Genomic DNA, 19,056 nt, shown 5'->3' with positions numbered 1-19,056 from the left:
GAAATGGATGAAGGATAATGTATGGCAGTGGATGGGACACGGTTGACACTTTCTGAATGACCCCTCTTGAACATATAACGACATTGATGCGATGGATTGGTAGCATTACCCCAAATGGATGGTGTGGCGAGGACCATGGTGATGAGACTGGTGAATGAAACAACCCAACCCGATGTGGTACGGAGGAAAAGTGTCATGTTCAAGAGTGACTTGCTACCTTTAAACTTTGATGTTCTCCCAATTTTTCCCCAGTCATTTCTGACCAGTACCTCTTTATTTTTGTCAAGCTTGAGGAGGATAACATATGCTTGTTCTATAACCTGCCCTTCGGGCAAGCCTATCGCTAAGATTTAACGAGCCTAGCGATAGGGAAACTCGTTCTCGTCTAATGACAAGTTTGTCGCTACTTAATCATTTTAACGAGTCTAACGACAAAGAAAACTCGGTCCTTTTCATTTTTAGAGAGTCTGAAAAGGTACAGAAAGTCGACTCCATAATTCCTTTTTCGTCAGCTAATACCTTAAGTCCGAAAAAGTATAAAACAATACAGAAGGGATGGCTGTTCGGTACTTTTAACGAGCCGAACAAGACAAGCGCTCGATCCTTTTGTGCAATAACCCCTCGGGTCCAAAAAGATTAAAATCTAGAGGAGGGATAGCGTTCCGGTCCTTTAATGAGCTGGAAGGCCAAAACTCGGCAAACTTTTCATATTTTACGAGTCAGTGAAAAGAGCTGAAAGAAGACTCGTCTTTTGAGGAACGAGTGATAAATAGGGATAGCTACAGATTCCAGGTACAGGTTGGAATTTTCCAATCACGGCAGTGTTACGAGGATGGCTAGGTGGAATCACTCTTCGCAGCTGTTTCTCAAAAGAGGTAAACACACAAATGGAAGTGAATGATCGGCCAAATGAACGGTGGAGGTGATGCATGCCAACACGATCAAGGCTCTTATGGCTGATGAATTTACGATCTCAAAAGGTTATTTACCGGTTCATTTTTTCCATGAGCTTGAACTCTGGGGGAAACTTTTGCTCACACTTTTCTATTTTTTAACGAGCATAGATTCAGGCCTAAAACTGCTCGGATTTGCGTTTATTTTTTAACGAGCATGAACTATATGCTAAAACTGCTCGATATACCAGTCATATTAAGAACGCCTCTTGTAAGGACCAATTTTTATAGAGCTTATGCCTTACCACAACTATGCTCTAATTTTGGCAAATTTTACTTCTGCCCCACAGGCTTTCTTCATGCAAGGTCGGAATCGGCTAATCCTACAAGTTTAACGGGTTAGACCTACAGGTTTAAAGGGAGGACCTAAAAATTTAAAAAATAAATAGTCGTCCCTCGCTCGCATTCCAAAAGTTTGCATGCCCCCAGGTATAGGGTAGAATTTCAAGACTGCCTCTTTATCAACGAGGTTTGTCTCTTTCTTATTATTCGAAGAGTGGTTCTATTCGCTGCCGCAAATCAATCTCTTTCTTCGATGATGTCTATCATTGGGTTGTCCAAAGATGGTTACCCTCTGTCACAACAATATAGTCCCCTTCTTTGTAGGCTGCCCCTGCTTATCCTCCAAAACTCATGTTTCGATGGGCGAGGCTTGAATTCAAAGATGTTGACTACTTGTTGCAATAAGGGAATTCCTACTCGGGCATTGCCCACTTTTTTAGACAAAGGTGAATGATTCCCAGACACATAACTTTGACAAAAGATTATTATTCCAGAACAACCCCACTTCCTACGGACGGGGTACGGACTAGTCATATTCTTCTGCGGAAATTCTTCCTTATACCCAGAGTTTCTTCTGCCCGAAGCAGACCAGGGTGCATGCCCCCTGGGTCCTAGTCTTTCTTTCCGAATCACTCACACTCATCGGGAAGGAGGACCGGGGGTAGAGGCGAATCTTGAGTGAACAGACCATTTAGGATTGGTAATTGACTATTTGCTATGCGAGATCCCGGAAGTGAAAGTTGGTCCACGAGCTTGACCACCCTTCCTTCATGCGGAAAACACATTACTCTAAAGAGTGAGGAGACTATCGCTCCCATGCAATAAATATAGTCGCGTCCAAGGAGTAGGTTATATTCCAAGGGTCCTTGGACTACCAACACGTTCATCTCGATGGTCTTCCCTTTCAATGTAACAGGTACATTGGGGAGGATCCCTAATGGTCGACTGGTTCCTTTATCAAAACCTGAGAGATTTCTCAACTCAGGTAAAAGCACTGGGGAACCCAGTGCTTTCCAAGCAACAGAGGAAAGGATACTCACAGACGCCCCTTCATCAATGATAGTACCAGCCATAATCATTCTATAGATCTGGACAATGATTCTGAATGGCGTACTGGCTGGTAACCGGGGTCTGCCTAGTTGATTCCAATCAAAGGATACAACCAGGTTGCTTGGTGGTGGGACCGAATATACGGCCGGGTATGACCCTGATGATGTTCCCTCCTGCGATAAAGGGATGGGCGCATTTCCCTGACGCTCATCAGAGTTGGCGCTGATATAAAGAACCTGGATGGTGTCATCCTTATTCTCTTCAGCTGGGGTGTTGCATGAAGATGACTCTTCAGCGACAGTGTCATTTGAAGACGGATCTTCAATGACAGAGTCATTGGACGATAGAAACTTTGAAGGAAGAACCGGGTCAACTGCCGTTTCGACCTTTAGACTTTCGTCTGGTCTGGATTCGGTAGGTTCATTGTCAATGACCGACACTTCAGCTGACCACTTGAGCGGGTCAACTGGATTTTCAACTATCGAGGGATTAGGCGCGAGTCTTTGGTATCCAGGAGGAAGTCGCAACGGTGAAACCGGGCGATCTTCCAAAACTCTCTTGGCCTCATCTAAGAATGGACATTTGTGGAGGGCGTGACTGCCTTCACACAATAGACAGGGTGATCTTGGTCCCCTTCTTCGTCCTTCACTCTCGCTAGTTGACGGAATGCAATCAACTTGACAATCAGAGGTTGATGCTACCGGATTGTGCAACCTTGGGGACCAGTCCTTTAGTATCCGGGGAATACAAGGACAATCTCGATGGAAATGGATCCCTTTGCAAATGACACATGGAGATTTAGGCCCGGTCGGTGCAGTGTGTGGGTTTTTGTCAGCTTTCTTCTGCTTGCCCCCAGTCGCCTTCGCCAGAGGCTCCTTCTGCTTCTTTTCTTTCTTCTTCTTTTCCTTCTTCTCCTTGGGAGGCTGACTTTTGCCGGCTCTACCTCGCGAAGATGAAGGATCAGAGGAAGTATCGTAAGAAGTGGAGGGCTGGTGGGTAGTTCTAGATTGTTCTGACTATTGATTCGACTGCTCAGGATTAGTGGCGATTTGGACTACATTAGTTGAAAAGAGCCAAACAGGGAGGCCAATTGTCAATCCTGGAAGCGACAATGTAGCCATATGAGGCGCACCAACATCTCCCCAAGAGGAGAAGGGATTTGGACTTCCGCCAAGGTTACTTCCTTGGTTGGTGGGCTCCATACTTTTCAACTGAAAGATCAACGTGGGAATAACAGGTGATTATGTTCCGCTTAAAATAAATTTTATTTACGACGCTTTTAGACACAAACTTGCTTTTTCATGTTTTAAGAGTCGAGAAAAAGCTAAAGATGACTCTAGTCGCCTTCGATGTATTAACGAGCCCGAAGTGACAAATGCTCGGATGGACCTTTTCAGTTATAGAGTTTGAAAAGGGCCAAAAGAAACTGCTCTGGAGATCTAGGTAGAGGGTGTGCCAAACCTCTCGCGAAACCACAGAATACGTTTTACAGTACAGGTGGTCGATCTTCGTGAATGCTGTGTTCACTGCATCGCGATTAGCAGGGTGGCCGACACGGTTTCCTAAGGATAAAGGATAAAAGCCTATAGGGGTCTCCCAATATACGCGACGGTACGCGGGAGCTCAAGTCCGTGTTAGTGCCACCGACTCTCAGGAGGAATCACCCACCTTCGTAGAGATCGACAGTCACTATGTTTAACGACGCCGGAACACGTCTCTACCTAGACCTCTAGATGTTTGCATTAAATTCCAAAGCGTTGTTATGTAAATTGAGTTTATTTTAATGTTGATCTTTCTTAACAGTTTGCCTTTCAGGTTCGCCACGAGATGTATATATACAACTTCCTATATGCAATCTAAGAATGAGAAGCAAAATCTTTTCAATCTTTCAACTTTGAAAACCTTAATCTACTTGAGGAAAGAGAAAGACACAACTTTTTCCACAGATCAAAGAACACACACTAAAATGCACATTTTCCTAAATCATCAAGCATACAGTCAAATGCAAAATGCACAATGCATGTATTTCTTTTCGTTATCCTTAATGTTGATGCTAACAAAAGGAAACTGTTGTATGATTTTTGAATCAACTTTTCAAGTAAAAATAAACAAGCTTGTCCACAATCAAAACGACACCTTATGATAGCCTTGTTTAAAATACAAGAAATGTATAGATTCAAACCATAAAGTGAAAAGCAAACAAACTCAAACAGCCATGAACAGTAATACAACTAACTCATAAGATCACAAAGATACTTTTACAGTTCAGGATCTAAGAGGTCACGGCTATACTGGTTCGCCTTTCACAATGGGAAACTGGAACTGAAACAAGAAATACTGAAAGAACATTCACAGTTTCATCACACAACTGAGGCGGAATAAAGTCAAGGAGAAGTGGTCTACAACAAATACAATGACCAGCAAGCAAAACAGTGAAAACAGGGCCAAGACTCTGAGGAAGAGCTGAGCTAGACTAAGGCTAACTGGACCAGCGCAGGTTCTAGTCTGCCAATTTCACTCTCAGCTCAGTTCCCGAAGGGACTACCTGCGCTGTAATGCAGACTGCCTGTGGACAGCCTGCACTGACTTACGAGAGTTACGTCTGCTAAGAATTCCGGGTCATAAAAAGCTCAAAAATGCATTGTTTTTGCTGAAATAAAAAGCTATAGGTCAAGTACAGGCTAAGGGATGATCAAGAGGATGAAGATCTATCACAAAGAGTAAAGATTCATCTGTAGATTAGCTCTTTAAATCTTGAATTTGCTCAGCAAAGGAGCAAGAGTAGCAGACCCTCTACTTCGCTTTTGATATAGTCAAAAGCTTTTCGATTTGGTACTCTTTTCTTCAAGAAATGAATAGCAAAATACTACACACAACAACAAGATACTAGGATCCCCAGCGGAGTCGCCAGTTTGTTGTGGGGAAAAGTATCCGATGCGGATGACACTAACCCTACTCTAAAGGTGACAGTCTTTAGCAACAACAGAAGATAAAGTTTTCATGTTCCACTTTATGAAAATACAGAGAGAATGGAAAGAAGGTCAACCAACCTGGTGTCTTTCGCTTAGTCGATCCTTGTCCTTCTCTCTTTGTATCTCGTTCCCAGCTCTTTGCTCTCCTAGCCGATCCAGCTACACACAGAACCTGCACAAAACAAGAGAGCAAACTACAAGATACGTGTACTCATAACTGAAGCATGGATTAGGGTGCATCAAATATACATGTAAACACAAAACATCTATGTAAAACAAGTATATAGGAGAACATGCAAACTTTATTGATAAAAAGTAACAGGGTTCCAGAGGAAGTTACAATCAATGATGGCTCCAATCCAGCAGCACCTCCTCGGCAGCAAGAACTCTCCTCTTCACCTCTAGTAAAACAATCACCCAATAGCTCTGACTGTAAACCAACAGCACCTCCTTGCTTATACCAAATTCCAGCCTCCCTAGACCTCATAGAAGAGCTCTATATATAGGGTAGAAGAGGAAAGGATGAGTCAGCTTGAGACTGACATGAAGCTGCCTTGTGTCCTCTCCCTCTTCAGTTAATCTTCAGTTCCTGAGTCCACTTGGAGATCCTTGCTTACACATGGCAAGTACCTCTTACTCATCACAGGGCGAATCTCATGAACCAAGTGTCAGTTTGGAAGCTTCCTGGGCAATTGACACCTTGCAGGATGACTGTGCCACTTGGCCAATCTCGCCCAGCGCAGGTAGCCTTCATTGTTTTTGACTTCCAGCGCAGGTACAGAGTGGGAAAGTTGCATTACAGCGCAGAAGCTCAGTTAAGCAGCTGACATGATCCAAAATAAGCCTGTTCTGAAGTGTTTTCAGGTGGAGAACTGATTGGAAGTGTTGTTGATTGATGACCTTGTTCTTTTAGGGGTAAGAACAACATGTTTAGGGACTGACGATCCCTGTAATTATCGACATTCCATGCTCCTTGACGCGAGGCACAAAAATGTCTATAACACACGACACCTCTATCTTGGCACAAAATCACACATATTTCAAGATCATTGGCTTCTTAGGTTGGTTTTATTGAATTCCAACTATGGAGGCATGCGTTCTTTTAGCATGAGGAAGAATGTAAGAATGAGATATGTACTTTCAGCATGAGGAAGAATGTAAGAATGACATGGAAAGAAACTCTCCAAGAAAACGTATATGTTATGTCTCCCATGCATGAGGATAATTTGTCTTCCATATATTATTTTGAGTTTGTACTTGGATCATATGATCAACAGGGTAGGTGAAAGCAGTGTTGAAAATATTGGTATTGGAAAACTATCGGTAAGGGTCCAGAAAACATCTTATTGGCAATATCGGCGAAAATATCAACAAAATATCGGCAAGAATAAAAAATAAATTTTTTTCATAATTTTAAACATAGCCGATATTTTGGAAATATCGCGATATTTTCAACACAAAAAAATATCGCGATATTTTCTCGGAGATATATCGTTTTGCCAAAAATATCGCAATATTTTCGAATCGCCGATATTATCAACAATGGGTGAAAGAGCCTTTTATACGACGGGGTCAAAAGATAGAGCCTTTGCAAGGGATACAGGGAAGCAATGAATTATTGGTTTATGAGAGGAAGCCCATCCTTTGATAAGAAAACACATGTGATGTTTTCGTATGGAGTTTCTAGATAACTCGTGATAGATTTTTAGGTAACTCCCTTCTGCCAGCTCCATGTAGAGGACCTCTTTTCCTTATAGAGAGACTTATCCCAGACCAAATCCATCTCTTTTACCAAGCTTTCTATCCAAATCTTGAGATGGTAGGATAGATTTTGTTTCCGCTTTCGATGGTAGGATAGATTTGTGGTATACATAAATCTAGCACTTGCTAGATTTCTCACTCTACAATGTTTCTATCTGCTCGAATTTGCGCTAAAATGAAATCTAACACATGTTAGATTTTCTTTTACATTGCAACGTTGTTAATATAGCACACATTAGACTTATTTAGTCCTACAATGTTATGTTCTTGTGTTTGTGCTTGAAGGCAATATAACATGTGTTAGATTTCTTTCAAATTAAATTGTGCTTGAGTTTGTGCTAAAAGGAAATCTAACACATGTTAGATTTTCTTATACATTGCAATGTTGTTAATCTAGCAAACGTTAGACTTATTTAGTCCTAAAATGTTGTTATGTTCTTGCGTTTGTGCTAGAAGGAAATATAACATGTTTTATATTTCTTTCAAATTTAAATTTGCTTGTGTTTGTGTTGGAAGAAAATTCAACACAAGCGAGATTTCTTATACTCTACAAGGTTATTGTTGGCAACGTGTTTTTATTTGTGGTAGACATAAATTTAGCACTTGCTATATTTCTCACTCTACAATGTTTCTATGTGCTTGAGTTTGTGCTAAAAGGAAATCTAACACATGTTGGATTTTCTTTTACATTGCAATGTTGTTAATCTAGCACACATTAGACTTATTTAGTCCTAATATGTTGTTATGTTCTTGTGTTTGTGCTAGAAGGAAATATAGCATGTGTTAGAATTCTTTCAAATTTAAATGTGCTTGTGTTTCTGTTGGAAGAAAATTTAACACAAGCTAGATTTCTTATACTCTGCAACGTTGTTGTTGGCAACATGCTTGTATTTGTGCTAGACAGAAATCTAGCACTTGCTAGATTTCTCACTCTACAATGTTTCTATGGGCTCCAATTTGTGCTAAAAGGAAATCTAACACATGTTAGATTTTATTTTACATTGCAATGTTTTTAATCTAGCACACATTATATACTTATTTAGTCCTACAATGTTGTTATGTTCTTGTGTTTGTGCTAGAAGGAAATATAGCATGTGTTAGATTTCTTTCAAATTTAAATGTTTTTGTGTTTTTGTTGGAAGAACATTTAACACAAGCTAGATTTCTTATACTCTACAATGTTGTTGTCAGCAATGTGCTTTTATTTGTGGTAGACATAAATCTAGCACTTGCTAGATTTATCACTCTACAATGTTTCTATGTGCTCAAGTTTGCGCTAAAAGAAAATCTAACACATGTTAGATTTTATTTTAAATTGCAATGTTGTTAATCTAGCACACAATAAACTTGTTTAGTCTTACAATGTTGTTATGTTCTTGTGTTTGCGTTTAAAGGAAACTCTACAATGTTTCTATGTGCTCAAGTTTGCGCTAAAAGAAAATCTAACACATGTTAGATTTTATTTTAAATTGCAATGTTGTTAATCTAGCACACAATAAACTTGTTTAGTCTTACAATGTTGTTATGTTCTTGTGTTTGCGTTTAAAGGAAATATAACATGTGTTAAATTTCTTTCAAATTAAAATGTGTTTGTGTTTGTGTTGGAAGAAAATTTAACACAATCTAGAATTCTTATACTCTACCATGTTGTTGGCAATGTGCTTGTATTTGTGGTAGACATAAATCTAGCACTCGATAGACTTCTCACTCTACAATGTTTCTATGTGCTCGAGTTTGCACTAAAATGAAATATAACACATGTTAGATTTTATTTTACATTGCAATGTTGTTAATGCTAACATGTTTTTGTTTAGGCTAAAAGAAAATCTAGCTTGTGCTAAATTTTTTTTGTCGTGTAGTGTTGTCATTGGAGATATTTATATGTTTGTTATAAGTAAATGTAATTTTGAGTAAATTTTTCTCACCCTACAATGTTGTTATGTGATTAATTTCGCATTAGAAGGAATTATAGTATGAATTATATTTCTTTCACCTTGTAACGTTGTTATTTGGGACGTTCTTGTATTTTTTATAGGAGGAAATCTTTGTACACTATCCCATTCTTAGACCACATATTCCATATGAAGGGCCTTCTAATTGTTTCAAGGTTTAAATTTTTTTATATTGTAACAATAGTCTACGTAGGCATGGACTAAAACTTCATAGTCTCTAAAAGGCAAGGTCAAATGTCCCAAGAAATATTATTATTCCAATGACTTTATTGACATTGTGTTTATGTTTTTGCTTTACAATACAATCTTGTTCTTGGCAATCTTCTTGTATGCGATAGAATATAGTCTAGCATGGGTTTCATTTCCTTTCCTTGCAATATTTTAATGACAATATGTTTGTGGTTTGTGGTATAAGGAAATCTAGCTTGTGCTATATTTATTTTGTTTTGCAATGTTTTTCTTGGAAATATGAATGTGTTCGTGCTAAAAATAATTCTAGCACATGCTAGATTTCTTTCACCTTACAATGTTTTTTTTGACAATATCCATGTGTTTGTAATAGAAATAAATCTAGGATGCAAATGCAATATGCTTTTGTTCATGTTAGAAGTAATTATATCACATTCTAAATTTATTTCACCTTGCAAAGTTGGTATGTGTTTGTCTTTGTGCTAGACAAAGATCTAGAAGAAAATATAATGATTGCCATAGTTAATGTTCTTTCATTGTGTTTTGCTATTATTTCATCTAAAGAAAACTAAGAATATACATGACTATAAGAGATAAATTTTGTGTATATATGTTGTTATTTTGGTCTATACAATTTTTTTTTGTTTATTCACAATGTAATGTCTTTTGGAAATGTTCTTATGCTTGTGCTGGAAGGAAACCTAGTAGATATTTGCTTTCCTATATTCACGATTAAAATAATATAAAAAATTATTTCGAGGTGCCCTTTTTATAACCTTTATTAGCTATTATTGTGATTTATACAATTGTTATTGTTCTTGTTCATTTTGTTACACATATAATTATGCGAATAGTTGTAGTATTTATAAATTCATATTTTCTTCAATAATTCGAAATTGTGATAACAATTTTTTTACTTTATTTTCAGATACCATTGACTATGAAGCTAGTGAGAATTCAAAGGAAGCATCCAAGGAAAAAAGAAGTTCAAGAAACACGACACCAAATTCTTTAATTGGTATGACAATTTTAATTTATACTTTGTTAAAATTGTTAGACATTGTGTTAATAACTGGTTGTTGATTAATAAAACCCATGGAAATAACCTTAGGATTGGGGTTTTAATGGGGACAACCCATACTAACATGGGTATTTTTTTCCAAGAAATTTTAAATATGTGATAACTTTTGGTGTCATATACTAAACTTGCATAACATATGTACTCATTTATTATTGTGCGTGTAAATGAAAATCATGTATTATAAGGTTGTTTAATACTATTTGTTATTTCATGTCTTCCATTAAATTTTTCTTTCTAGAAACCGTGGAAATTGGTGGGCTTGAAATTCGAAGTAAAGTAGCGAAGGCAAAAGGAAAAACAAGTGACCTACAAATGATGCCCCCTTCAACTGGTATGGTGGTTTTATATTTTTTGTACTCTTTTTGAAATGGTTGGATTATGTGGTTTCTTTTCTTATCAGTTTTACCTAGGTGATAACTTTTGGTGTCATATAGTAAACTTGCATAGCATATGTACTCGTTTATTATTGTGCATGTAAATGGAAATCATATATTATAAGGTTGTTTAATAATATTTAGTATTTCATGTATTCCATAATTTTTTTTTTAGAAACTGCGGAATCTGGTGTGCCTGAAATTCAAAGTAAAGTAGTGAAGAAAAGACAAAAAAAAAGTGATGTACAAACATTGCCTCCTTCAACTGGTATGGTGGTTTTATATTTTATGTACACTATCTTGGAAATGGTTAGATTAGGTGGTTTTTCAGTATTTAAAAGAACATTATGTGACAATATTTGAAATTATATTTTCATTTTGATTCATGCAAATATTTTTTTTGCTATTATTTTCAGAATTGGTTGGCCCAAAAGCAAGTGAAATGTTACAACAATCACTTAAGAAAAAGAAAAGTTATTCAACTCAAAAGGCAATATCAATAACACCTTCAACTTCTACTTTTGAAATTATTAAAATATACAATACAACTAATAAATATGAATTCGTGCAAGATTGGTACATCCAAATAGAAACTCCCATGAATATGTTTCCTGATATCTACCTATTTGGATCAATAGATGGAAACGAACCAGAGATATTAGGAATAATAATTAATTGCTATGCTTGCAATGAAAATGACATTGACTTTCAAGTGGAAATGATTAAAGAAAATGAGGTAAAATTAATTTCATGTCAAGTGGAGTATGCAAATTTTAGACCAGATTTGATTGAAGCTTCAAGTACTGATTCAACAAATACGATAAAAAATTCAATGTTCAAGTTGGATAGCTTTGAGAGCTTCTCTAAATTTGGACTAAATAGTTGTGAAGATCTTTTAAAACGCATCACCACTGTTCTGAGATATCGTTATGTAAGAAGTAAAAAAACATCATCTGTACTTCTTCATTTACAACAAAAGGGTAAACCTTTTGATAAAATACCAGATGATAAAATTAATTCTCAATTACTTGCTTTGAGAAGAGTATATTTATCAGATTTGGAGGAGAATATAAAAGAAAGTGATTTCAAGCCCACTACAGAATTTCAAAAAACTAGGAAAGTTGAGTTTGAGACAACTAACCTTGCAAACCAATGTGATGAGATTCATGAAGCTTTCAAGCATTGCTATCTATTTTCAAACTCCTTTAATAGAAAAGTGATGGTTGAAAGATGTAAAGAAGCTCCTAAGGTGTTCTAATTAAGATCACGAGATGATTTAAATGTTCAAGTTTTAGTGAAATCATTCCTAGAAAAATTTCAAACCTCATTACCTGATGCTCTTCTGATTCCATTTGACATCAATGAGCCTGATCCTTTGGTCAACTCTATCAAAATTATAAATGAGACAGATCTAAATTCTAAGAATATCAATTTTTGGATAGTTGATGGTCAACATACCATTCAAGCAGCGAAAGAAATTTTAACAAATCCTAAATATAATGTATCAACATAAGTGAAAAAAAAATATAAAAAATGTAATGCTCGATTCTTGCATCCATCAGTTGAACCCACTGAGGCGATCCGCATTTGTTGTCAATTAAATTCTGCAAATAAGGTATTTTATAAAACTCCATTTATTGATTGTGTGCACTCGGCAAGGCATTTCTTAATTGCCAATGACAAATTAAAGAAAAGGAGGATTGGATGCTCTAAGACGGCTGAAGACAAGGTATGTAATTTTAATTATTTTTACATTTAAATTTTATTATTGTATCTAATTTTATTGTAGATAAATTACTAAAGCCGATAATATAAGTCATATTTTCTTATATTTATGATGATTTCACATTAGATTATAACACCTTATTTAGTTTCATTTTTACATTGGATTCTTATTAGTTTATATTTATTATTTTATCAGGTTGATGATGAAATGTTGTGCTCATTCTTCGATTGTCCAATTACAAATTTTTCTGATAAAAAAATTCTCTTATATCTAGATGAACCTATTTGGGATAAATGGGACACTGTTTTTAACTGTTACCAACTAGGCACATTAAAGTGTTCTCCAAGCCAGCCTGATTTTGAGAATAACAAGAAAACTAGTCTACACAGTTTGACAGCAGCTACTTTTCGGCCCCTTCAAGGATTAACCATGGAAGAAATTGCTTCAGTAGCATATAAGCTATTGGATGGAACCATTTGGTTTTCTATTCCAATTAATCATCCAACAAATGCCATAAAAATAAAAGATTATTGTTCTAAATTTAAAACCAACAGAACAATATTGGATGCAATGGTTACATATTGTCAAAGTCATGATCAGAACTTGAATGAGATGACTCTTACCACATTCAACATTCTTGAGCATTATGAAATTAATGATATCATATTCAACAATTTTTGCAACACGGTGGAGGGGTCTACTTATGTCAAAGGAACACGTAATAAAAAGATAGAGTCCCTTTCTCAGCAAGCATGTGGAGTCCTTGACAGAATGATAAATGGATCAACAAGTGTTCAACAGGTTGATAACAATTTTGAATTTGGATGTCATTTTGGAGGCCCTGATCTTTTGTCAACACTTTTGCACTCTTTTCCATGTCAGTTGCAACCATTTTTACACACTGACCTTGTTGTTTTGGACACACTAGCTTTGAAAAAAGAAAAATTCAACAAGGGGTATTACATTGAATTTTTTCGATTTCTTATCGAAAAAAATGAGTTGAATGAATTTAATATAGTTCTCTTAGTATAAATTTGGTTTTGTAATGATATACACCAGTCTTTGGAAATTTCGATAAATAAATTCAAGTACAATTATAAAATTACTACTGACATTTATGAATATAATTGCCAAAACAATTATAGTTATGATATAGTTCTTACTATACGTTTCTATACTTCAGAATTAAAAATTTTGGAGGCTATAAAATAATCTCACACATTTGAAGACACATTTGATGAAAATGAGAGAGATTATGATTTTTGGATGGATTTAGTGGAAAAGCACCAACAATGTAGTGATGCAAAAGTGGTTATTTCTCTTTATGCGGGCAAATTTTTTATCAAGGCCTGTTGTACATATGGAAGAAGAATTTCACGTGTTGTGCAAACAGAGTCACAAAGGACAATCATGTTAAATCATTACAAATCTTTTCAACTATCAAATCCAGTACCCATTAACTTCTTGGAGAATTCAGGTACTACAATTCATTTCTCTATTTTCTTATAATACATTGGATACTATTTTTTTCGTATTTCTTAATTGTCAAAGTGTTTACTAAAATGACTAATGATGGAGATTCTAAAACAGAGAATGATGAAAGTGGGAAGAAACAAATTAATCAACATAATTCTTATATTGTTGAAAAAAGTATGGAGATGGAAATAGGAGGAGAAGGAGGAGAGGAAGAAGTTATAAACACAGGTACATAATTTGTTTAATTTTTTCTCTTGTTAATTTTTCAATTTATTTAATTTCCATATTCATAATATTTTTGGATGACTATTATAGGGAATTATGAGATGAATGAAATTAATCAAGACAATGACCATGGAACAATGGAGATAGAAATGGGTATTAATCATTGTATCTCTATTTTTTTTATTTTTTTATTATTCTATTTTTATTTTTTTTTGTGATTCATATCCATTTCATATGTTGATTATAGCTGGAAATAAAGAGAATGAATATAATGACAAAGGTATTGTCCCAAAAAACTACAACCAAGAACCAAATATAACATCAGGTACTTATAATTTGTCCACTTGTTTTCCTTGTTATTTAATGATTTTATTCATTTTCACAATTCAAAATATTTTAAATGTTTAATTTGGAAACAAATAAAGCTAACCAAGATGATGATGAGGTCCAACGTTAGAAATATGAAGATAATGTTTAACAATCAAAATAATGTTTAAGGTGTGTGTGTGTGTTCCTTTTTAAAGGTTGCATTACTAATGTTTTTCTTGGTATTGGTATTTGATTGAAGGTTTAAATAGAAGTACAATCGGTATTTGATTGAAGGTTTAATATGTTTACTCCAGGTCCTGTCCAGATGATAAAAGAACTTATTGTTTCATCTATAAATATTGAAAAAACCACTCAAGGTAAGTGTATTGTTTCAACAAAATTTTTAGTAATTTTTGTAACATGAATAAAATGGTTTGACTATATTATTTTCCATTGTGTTGCAGCCAAAATAACTGAAAAGAAACTAGTTATTTTTGAACTAAAGGAAATTTTTTATCATAGCATTGATGATGAAGCAACAAACAAAGGGCATATTGAGAAAATGGGAGCTGATGCTGATTACACAATAGAGAAAAAACTATTTTGGATTCATCCACATGCAAAATCATTTTTTGAAATGTGTTTCAAAAATGAATCTCTTGACATTGCAATTTGGACGATAGCTTTGAAACAAAGCACAACACGATTTCTAAAAAAGTTGGTTTCAGAAACATTACAAGATAAATTTCTGTTTAAGTGGATTGCTTCACACTGTAAGCCACAAAAGGGACATAAGGTCATTGACAATTCAACGAAAGTTATACACACTAAATCATTGAAAAAAGTGTGGGAAATGCATACCCAATATGATGCAACCAATACTATTATAGTTGATTGTTTAATTGAGAGAGTGAAAGAGAATCCAGAAGAAAATGTGATTCTTGCCCCTCCATTCATTGGAGCAAATCAAGGGGATAATTGGTTGATCCATGAGCTATGCAGAATATTGCATAAACTCAACAAGGCTACGGATGTGCGAGTTTGAAGGATGTACAATTATATTTAGAAGTACCTTAAGATTACATATGTCTATATCATGATGCTATATGTATGACATCATGATTGATTACTTTTATTTCACAACACTAATAAAAGAATTGTTGATTTGGTTTGTCATTTCTAAAAATCAAATATTTTTATTTTATTTATTTTTGGTGAGATGAATGGTCATTTAATGTTTTCATATCAAAATTTCCCAGTCTATATTTTTTGTTTTACAATGGATTACATTGTATGTAAAATTAATAGGTAATTGTTCTATTTGTTTTAATTAGATCATTACAATTATTTGCTTTAAATGCAGTTTAAGTTATTGTTATACCTCTTAGAAATTAGTAATTTGAAGGATGACCCATTGCATTCTTATAACCCTATTTATTCCATATAAGTTGAAAAATTATATTAAGTTGTATGTTAAACCAACAATAAACATACAATTTGCACTAAAAGAAGCACAAAAAAAAACTAAGGTAGAAACTCTATAAATTAACATATAATTAATCAGGTTTGAAATTTAAAAATTGTGTTATATTGTATGTGAAAATTAGTAAAAAATTAGTTTGTTTAGTTGCGCTAGACCATTATAATTATATTTTTCAATTAAAATTATATAAATCATTATAAGTCTTAAAATTAATGATCAAAATGGTGGGTCAATGACTTCTTATAATATTTTTGTTCCATACAAATTAAATAAAGGTATTAGGTTGTATGTATAAAGTAAACATATTATTTGTTTGTTCATTTTAATGGAGCAATTGTATTTGTATTTTGTGATACTTTGAACTCATTGTAAAATTGCCTTTGCATACAAATGGAAACTGTTCATAATTAATATTAACATCATTTTTAAAATGATATGTTTTTATGTCCTTAAGCAATGAAGTGTTGAAGTGGAGATATGTTAATATCATACATGTGGTTGCAGTGCAAATGCAGATGGGAATTACTACAAGTCAAAAGATGTTGTTGATATTCGAAATGGAAGGAGTATTCTTCCAATCATACACCAAAGATGAACAAGATTTTCATATTCAAAGAGAACCAGACTGGCAGTTTGGTGATAGGTCATATTTTTTAAGGCCTTTTTATTCAAAAGTATTAAAATGTTGCTTAAGAAATTATGATGTCGCAATATGGACATTAAATGTCACTAACAAGTACATCCGAAAAGTACTTGAAAAATCAAATATTGATATAGAGGACTTTAAATTTGCATGGCACAGATCTCATTGTCATTTGCAAACAAAATTGGAAGCAGGGAGAACAAGACAATTTTATGAGAAAAAGTTGATTGATGTGTGGTGCCAATATGGAGATAATTATGAAGAATCAGATGTATTGCTAATAGATACAGAAAAACATACTTCTCAATTCATGGGATATCGATCAAACCACATCTTGATAAAATCGTATACAGGAAAAGAGCAAGATACGTGGCTTATGCAAGTTTTATTCCCCTTTCTTAAGACACTTCATCGTATCAAACAAAAACATGATTTCATTCGAATGTTCAATAGAACATGTACTTCATTGTAGTTCATGGAGATAATTTCTTTTATAAATTTGTTGAAAAGTACATTCCAAATTTTCAATACATTTTGGACATAGTTTTTGTTGAATCAATTTGTATGATTTTATATTTTTTGAAATAGATGGAAATTGCCAATTATATTAATATGTTTATTTCTTATTATTTATAAATGTTTTTGCAATGACTGCTGTATCGATTTTTTTCTAAGATGTGTGTGTGCGCTCGCGTGTTCTTAAATGAATTGTTTGCCATTCAAATTATCTTATATGAACCATCTTATAATGATTTTTTTGATGACTTATGTTTAATTATATTTATCAATAATCATATATAAATGTGAAATATAAGTTTTCAAATAGAACTCCTTGCAAACAAAGGTGCTATTCTTACTAAAGAAATTATAACAATTTACTTGATAAATGTTATGTGCATTATTCACTATTCACAATGCATTATTCACTATTAAGGTTAATGAGAAATGTGCCATAGGTAAATGATTTGATCTTTTTGAATCATAAGATATGTGATTTCTCAATTGATAGTTTTCATAAATTTATATGCTTAAATCAATTAATGGTTGTAACTGCAATCATATCATATTGAAAATCAATAAGGCACAAAGTTAGTTATTCATTGTTTACATATAAAATGCACTAATATGAGTGCATAAATGTGATGTGCAATTCTTTAGATAAAATTATATTGTAAATAATTTTGCATTTCTTAAAAAAACATATATATGAGGATAACGATTGATAACTGGCTTATCAAGGTTTGATTAGATACTATCATGGATCTCATCTCATTTAATTAAATTAATCCAAAGGACATTTTTTAGCATAGCATTGATGATGAAGCAACAAACAAAGGGCATATTGAGAAAATGGGAGTTGATGTTGATTACACAATAGAGAAAAAACTATTTTGGATTCATCCACATGCAAAATCATTTTTTGAAATGTGTTTCAAAAATGAATCTCTTGACATTTCAATTTGGACGACAGCTTTGAAACAAAGCACAACAAGATTTCTAAAAAAGTTGGTTTCAAAAAGATTACAAGATAAATTTATGTTTAAGTGGACTGCTTCAAACTGTAAGCCACAGAAGGGACATAAGGTCATTGACAATTCAACGAAAGTTATACACACTAAATCATTGAAAAAAGTGTGGGAAATGCATACCCAATATGATGAAACCACTACTATTATAGTTGATTGTTTAATTGAGAGAGTGAAAGAGAATCCAAAAGAAAATGTGCTTCTTGCCCCTCCATTCATTGGAGCAAATCAAGGGGATAATTGGTTGATCCATGAGCTATGGAGAATATTTCATAAACTCAACAAGGCTACGGATGTGCGAGCTATTTTGAAGGATGTCCAATTATATTTAGAAGTACCTTAAGATTACATATGTCTATATCATGATGTTATATGTATGACATCATGATTGATTACTTTTATTTCACAACACTAATAAAAGAATTGTTGATTTGGTTTGTCATTTCTAAAAATCAAATATTTTTATTTTATTTATTTTTGGTGAGATGAATGGTCATTTAATGTTTTCATATCAAAATTTCCCAGTCTATATTTTTTGTTTTACAATGGATTACATTGTATGTAAAATTAATAGGTAATTGTTCTATTTGTTTTAATTAGATCATTACAATTATTTGCTTTAAATGCGGTTTAAGTTATTGTTATACCTCTTAGACATTAGTAATTTGAAGGATGACCCATTGCATTCTTATAACCCTATTTATTCCATATAAGTTGAAAAATTATATTAAGTTGTATGTAACACCAACAATAAACATACAATTTGCACTAAAAGAAGCACAAAAAAAAAGCTAAGGTAGAAACTCTATAAATTAACATATAATTAATCAGGTTTGAAATTTAAAAATTGTGTTATATTGTATGTGAAAATTAAAAAAAAATTAGTTTGTTTAGTTGCGCTAGACCATTATAATTATATTTTTCAATTGCAATTATATAAATCATTATAAATCTTAAAATTAATGATCTAAATAGTGGGTCAATGCTTTCTTATAATACTTTTGTTCCATACAAATTAAATAAAGGTATTGGGTTGTATGTATAAAGTAAACAT

Source organism: Pinus tabuliformis, chromosome 1_1 (genome assembly GCF_031772625.1).
Source record: "Pinus tabuliformis cultivar Carrire ecotype Pingquan chromosome 1_1, CPIR1, whole genome shotgun sequence".
Lineage (NCBI taxonomy): Eukaryota > Viridiplantae > Streptophyta > Pinopsida > Pinales > Pinaceae > Pinus > Pinus tabuliformis.
This window is presented reverse-complemented; position numbering follows the sequence as displayed.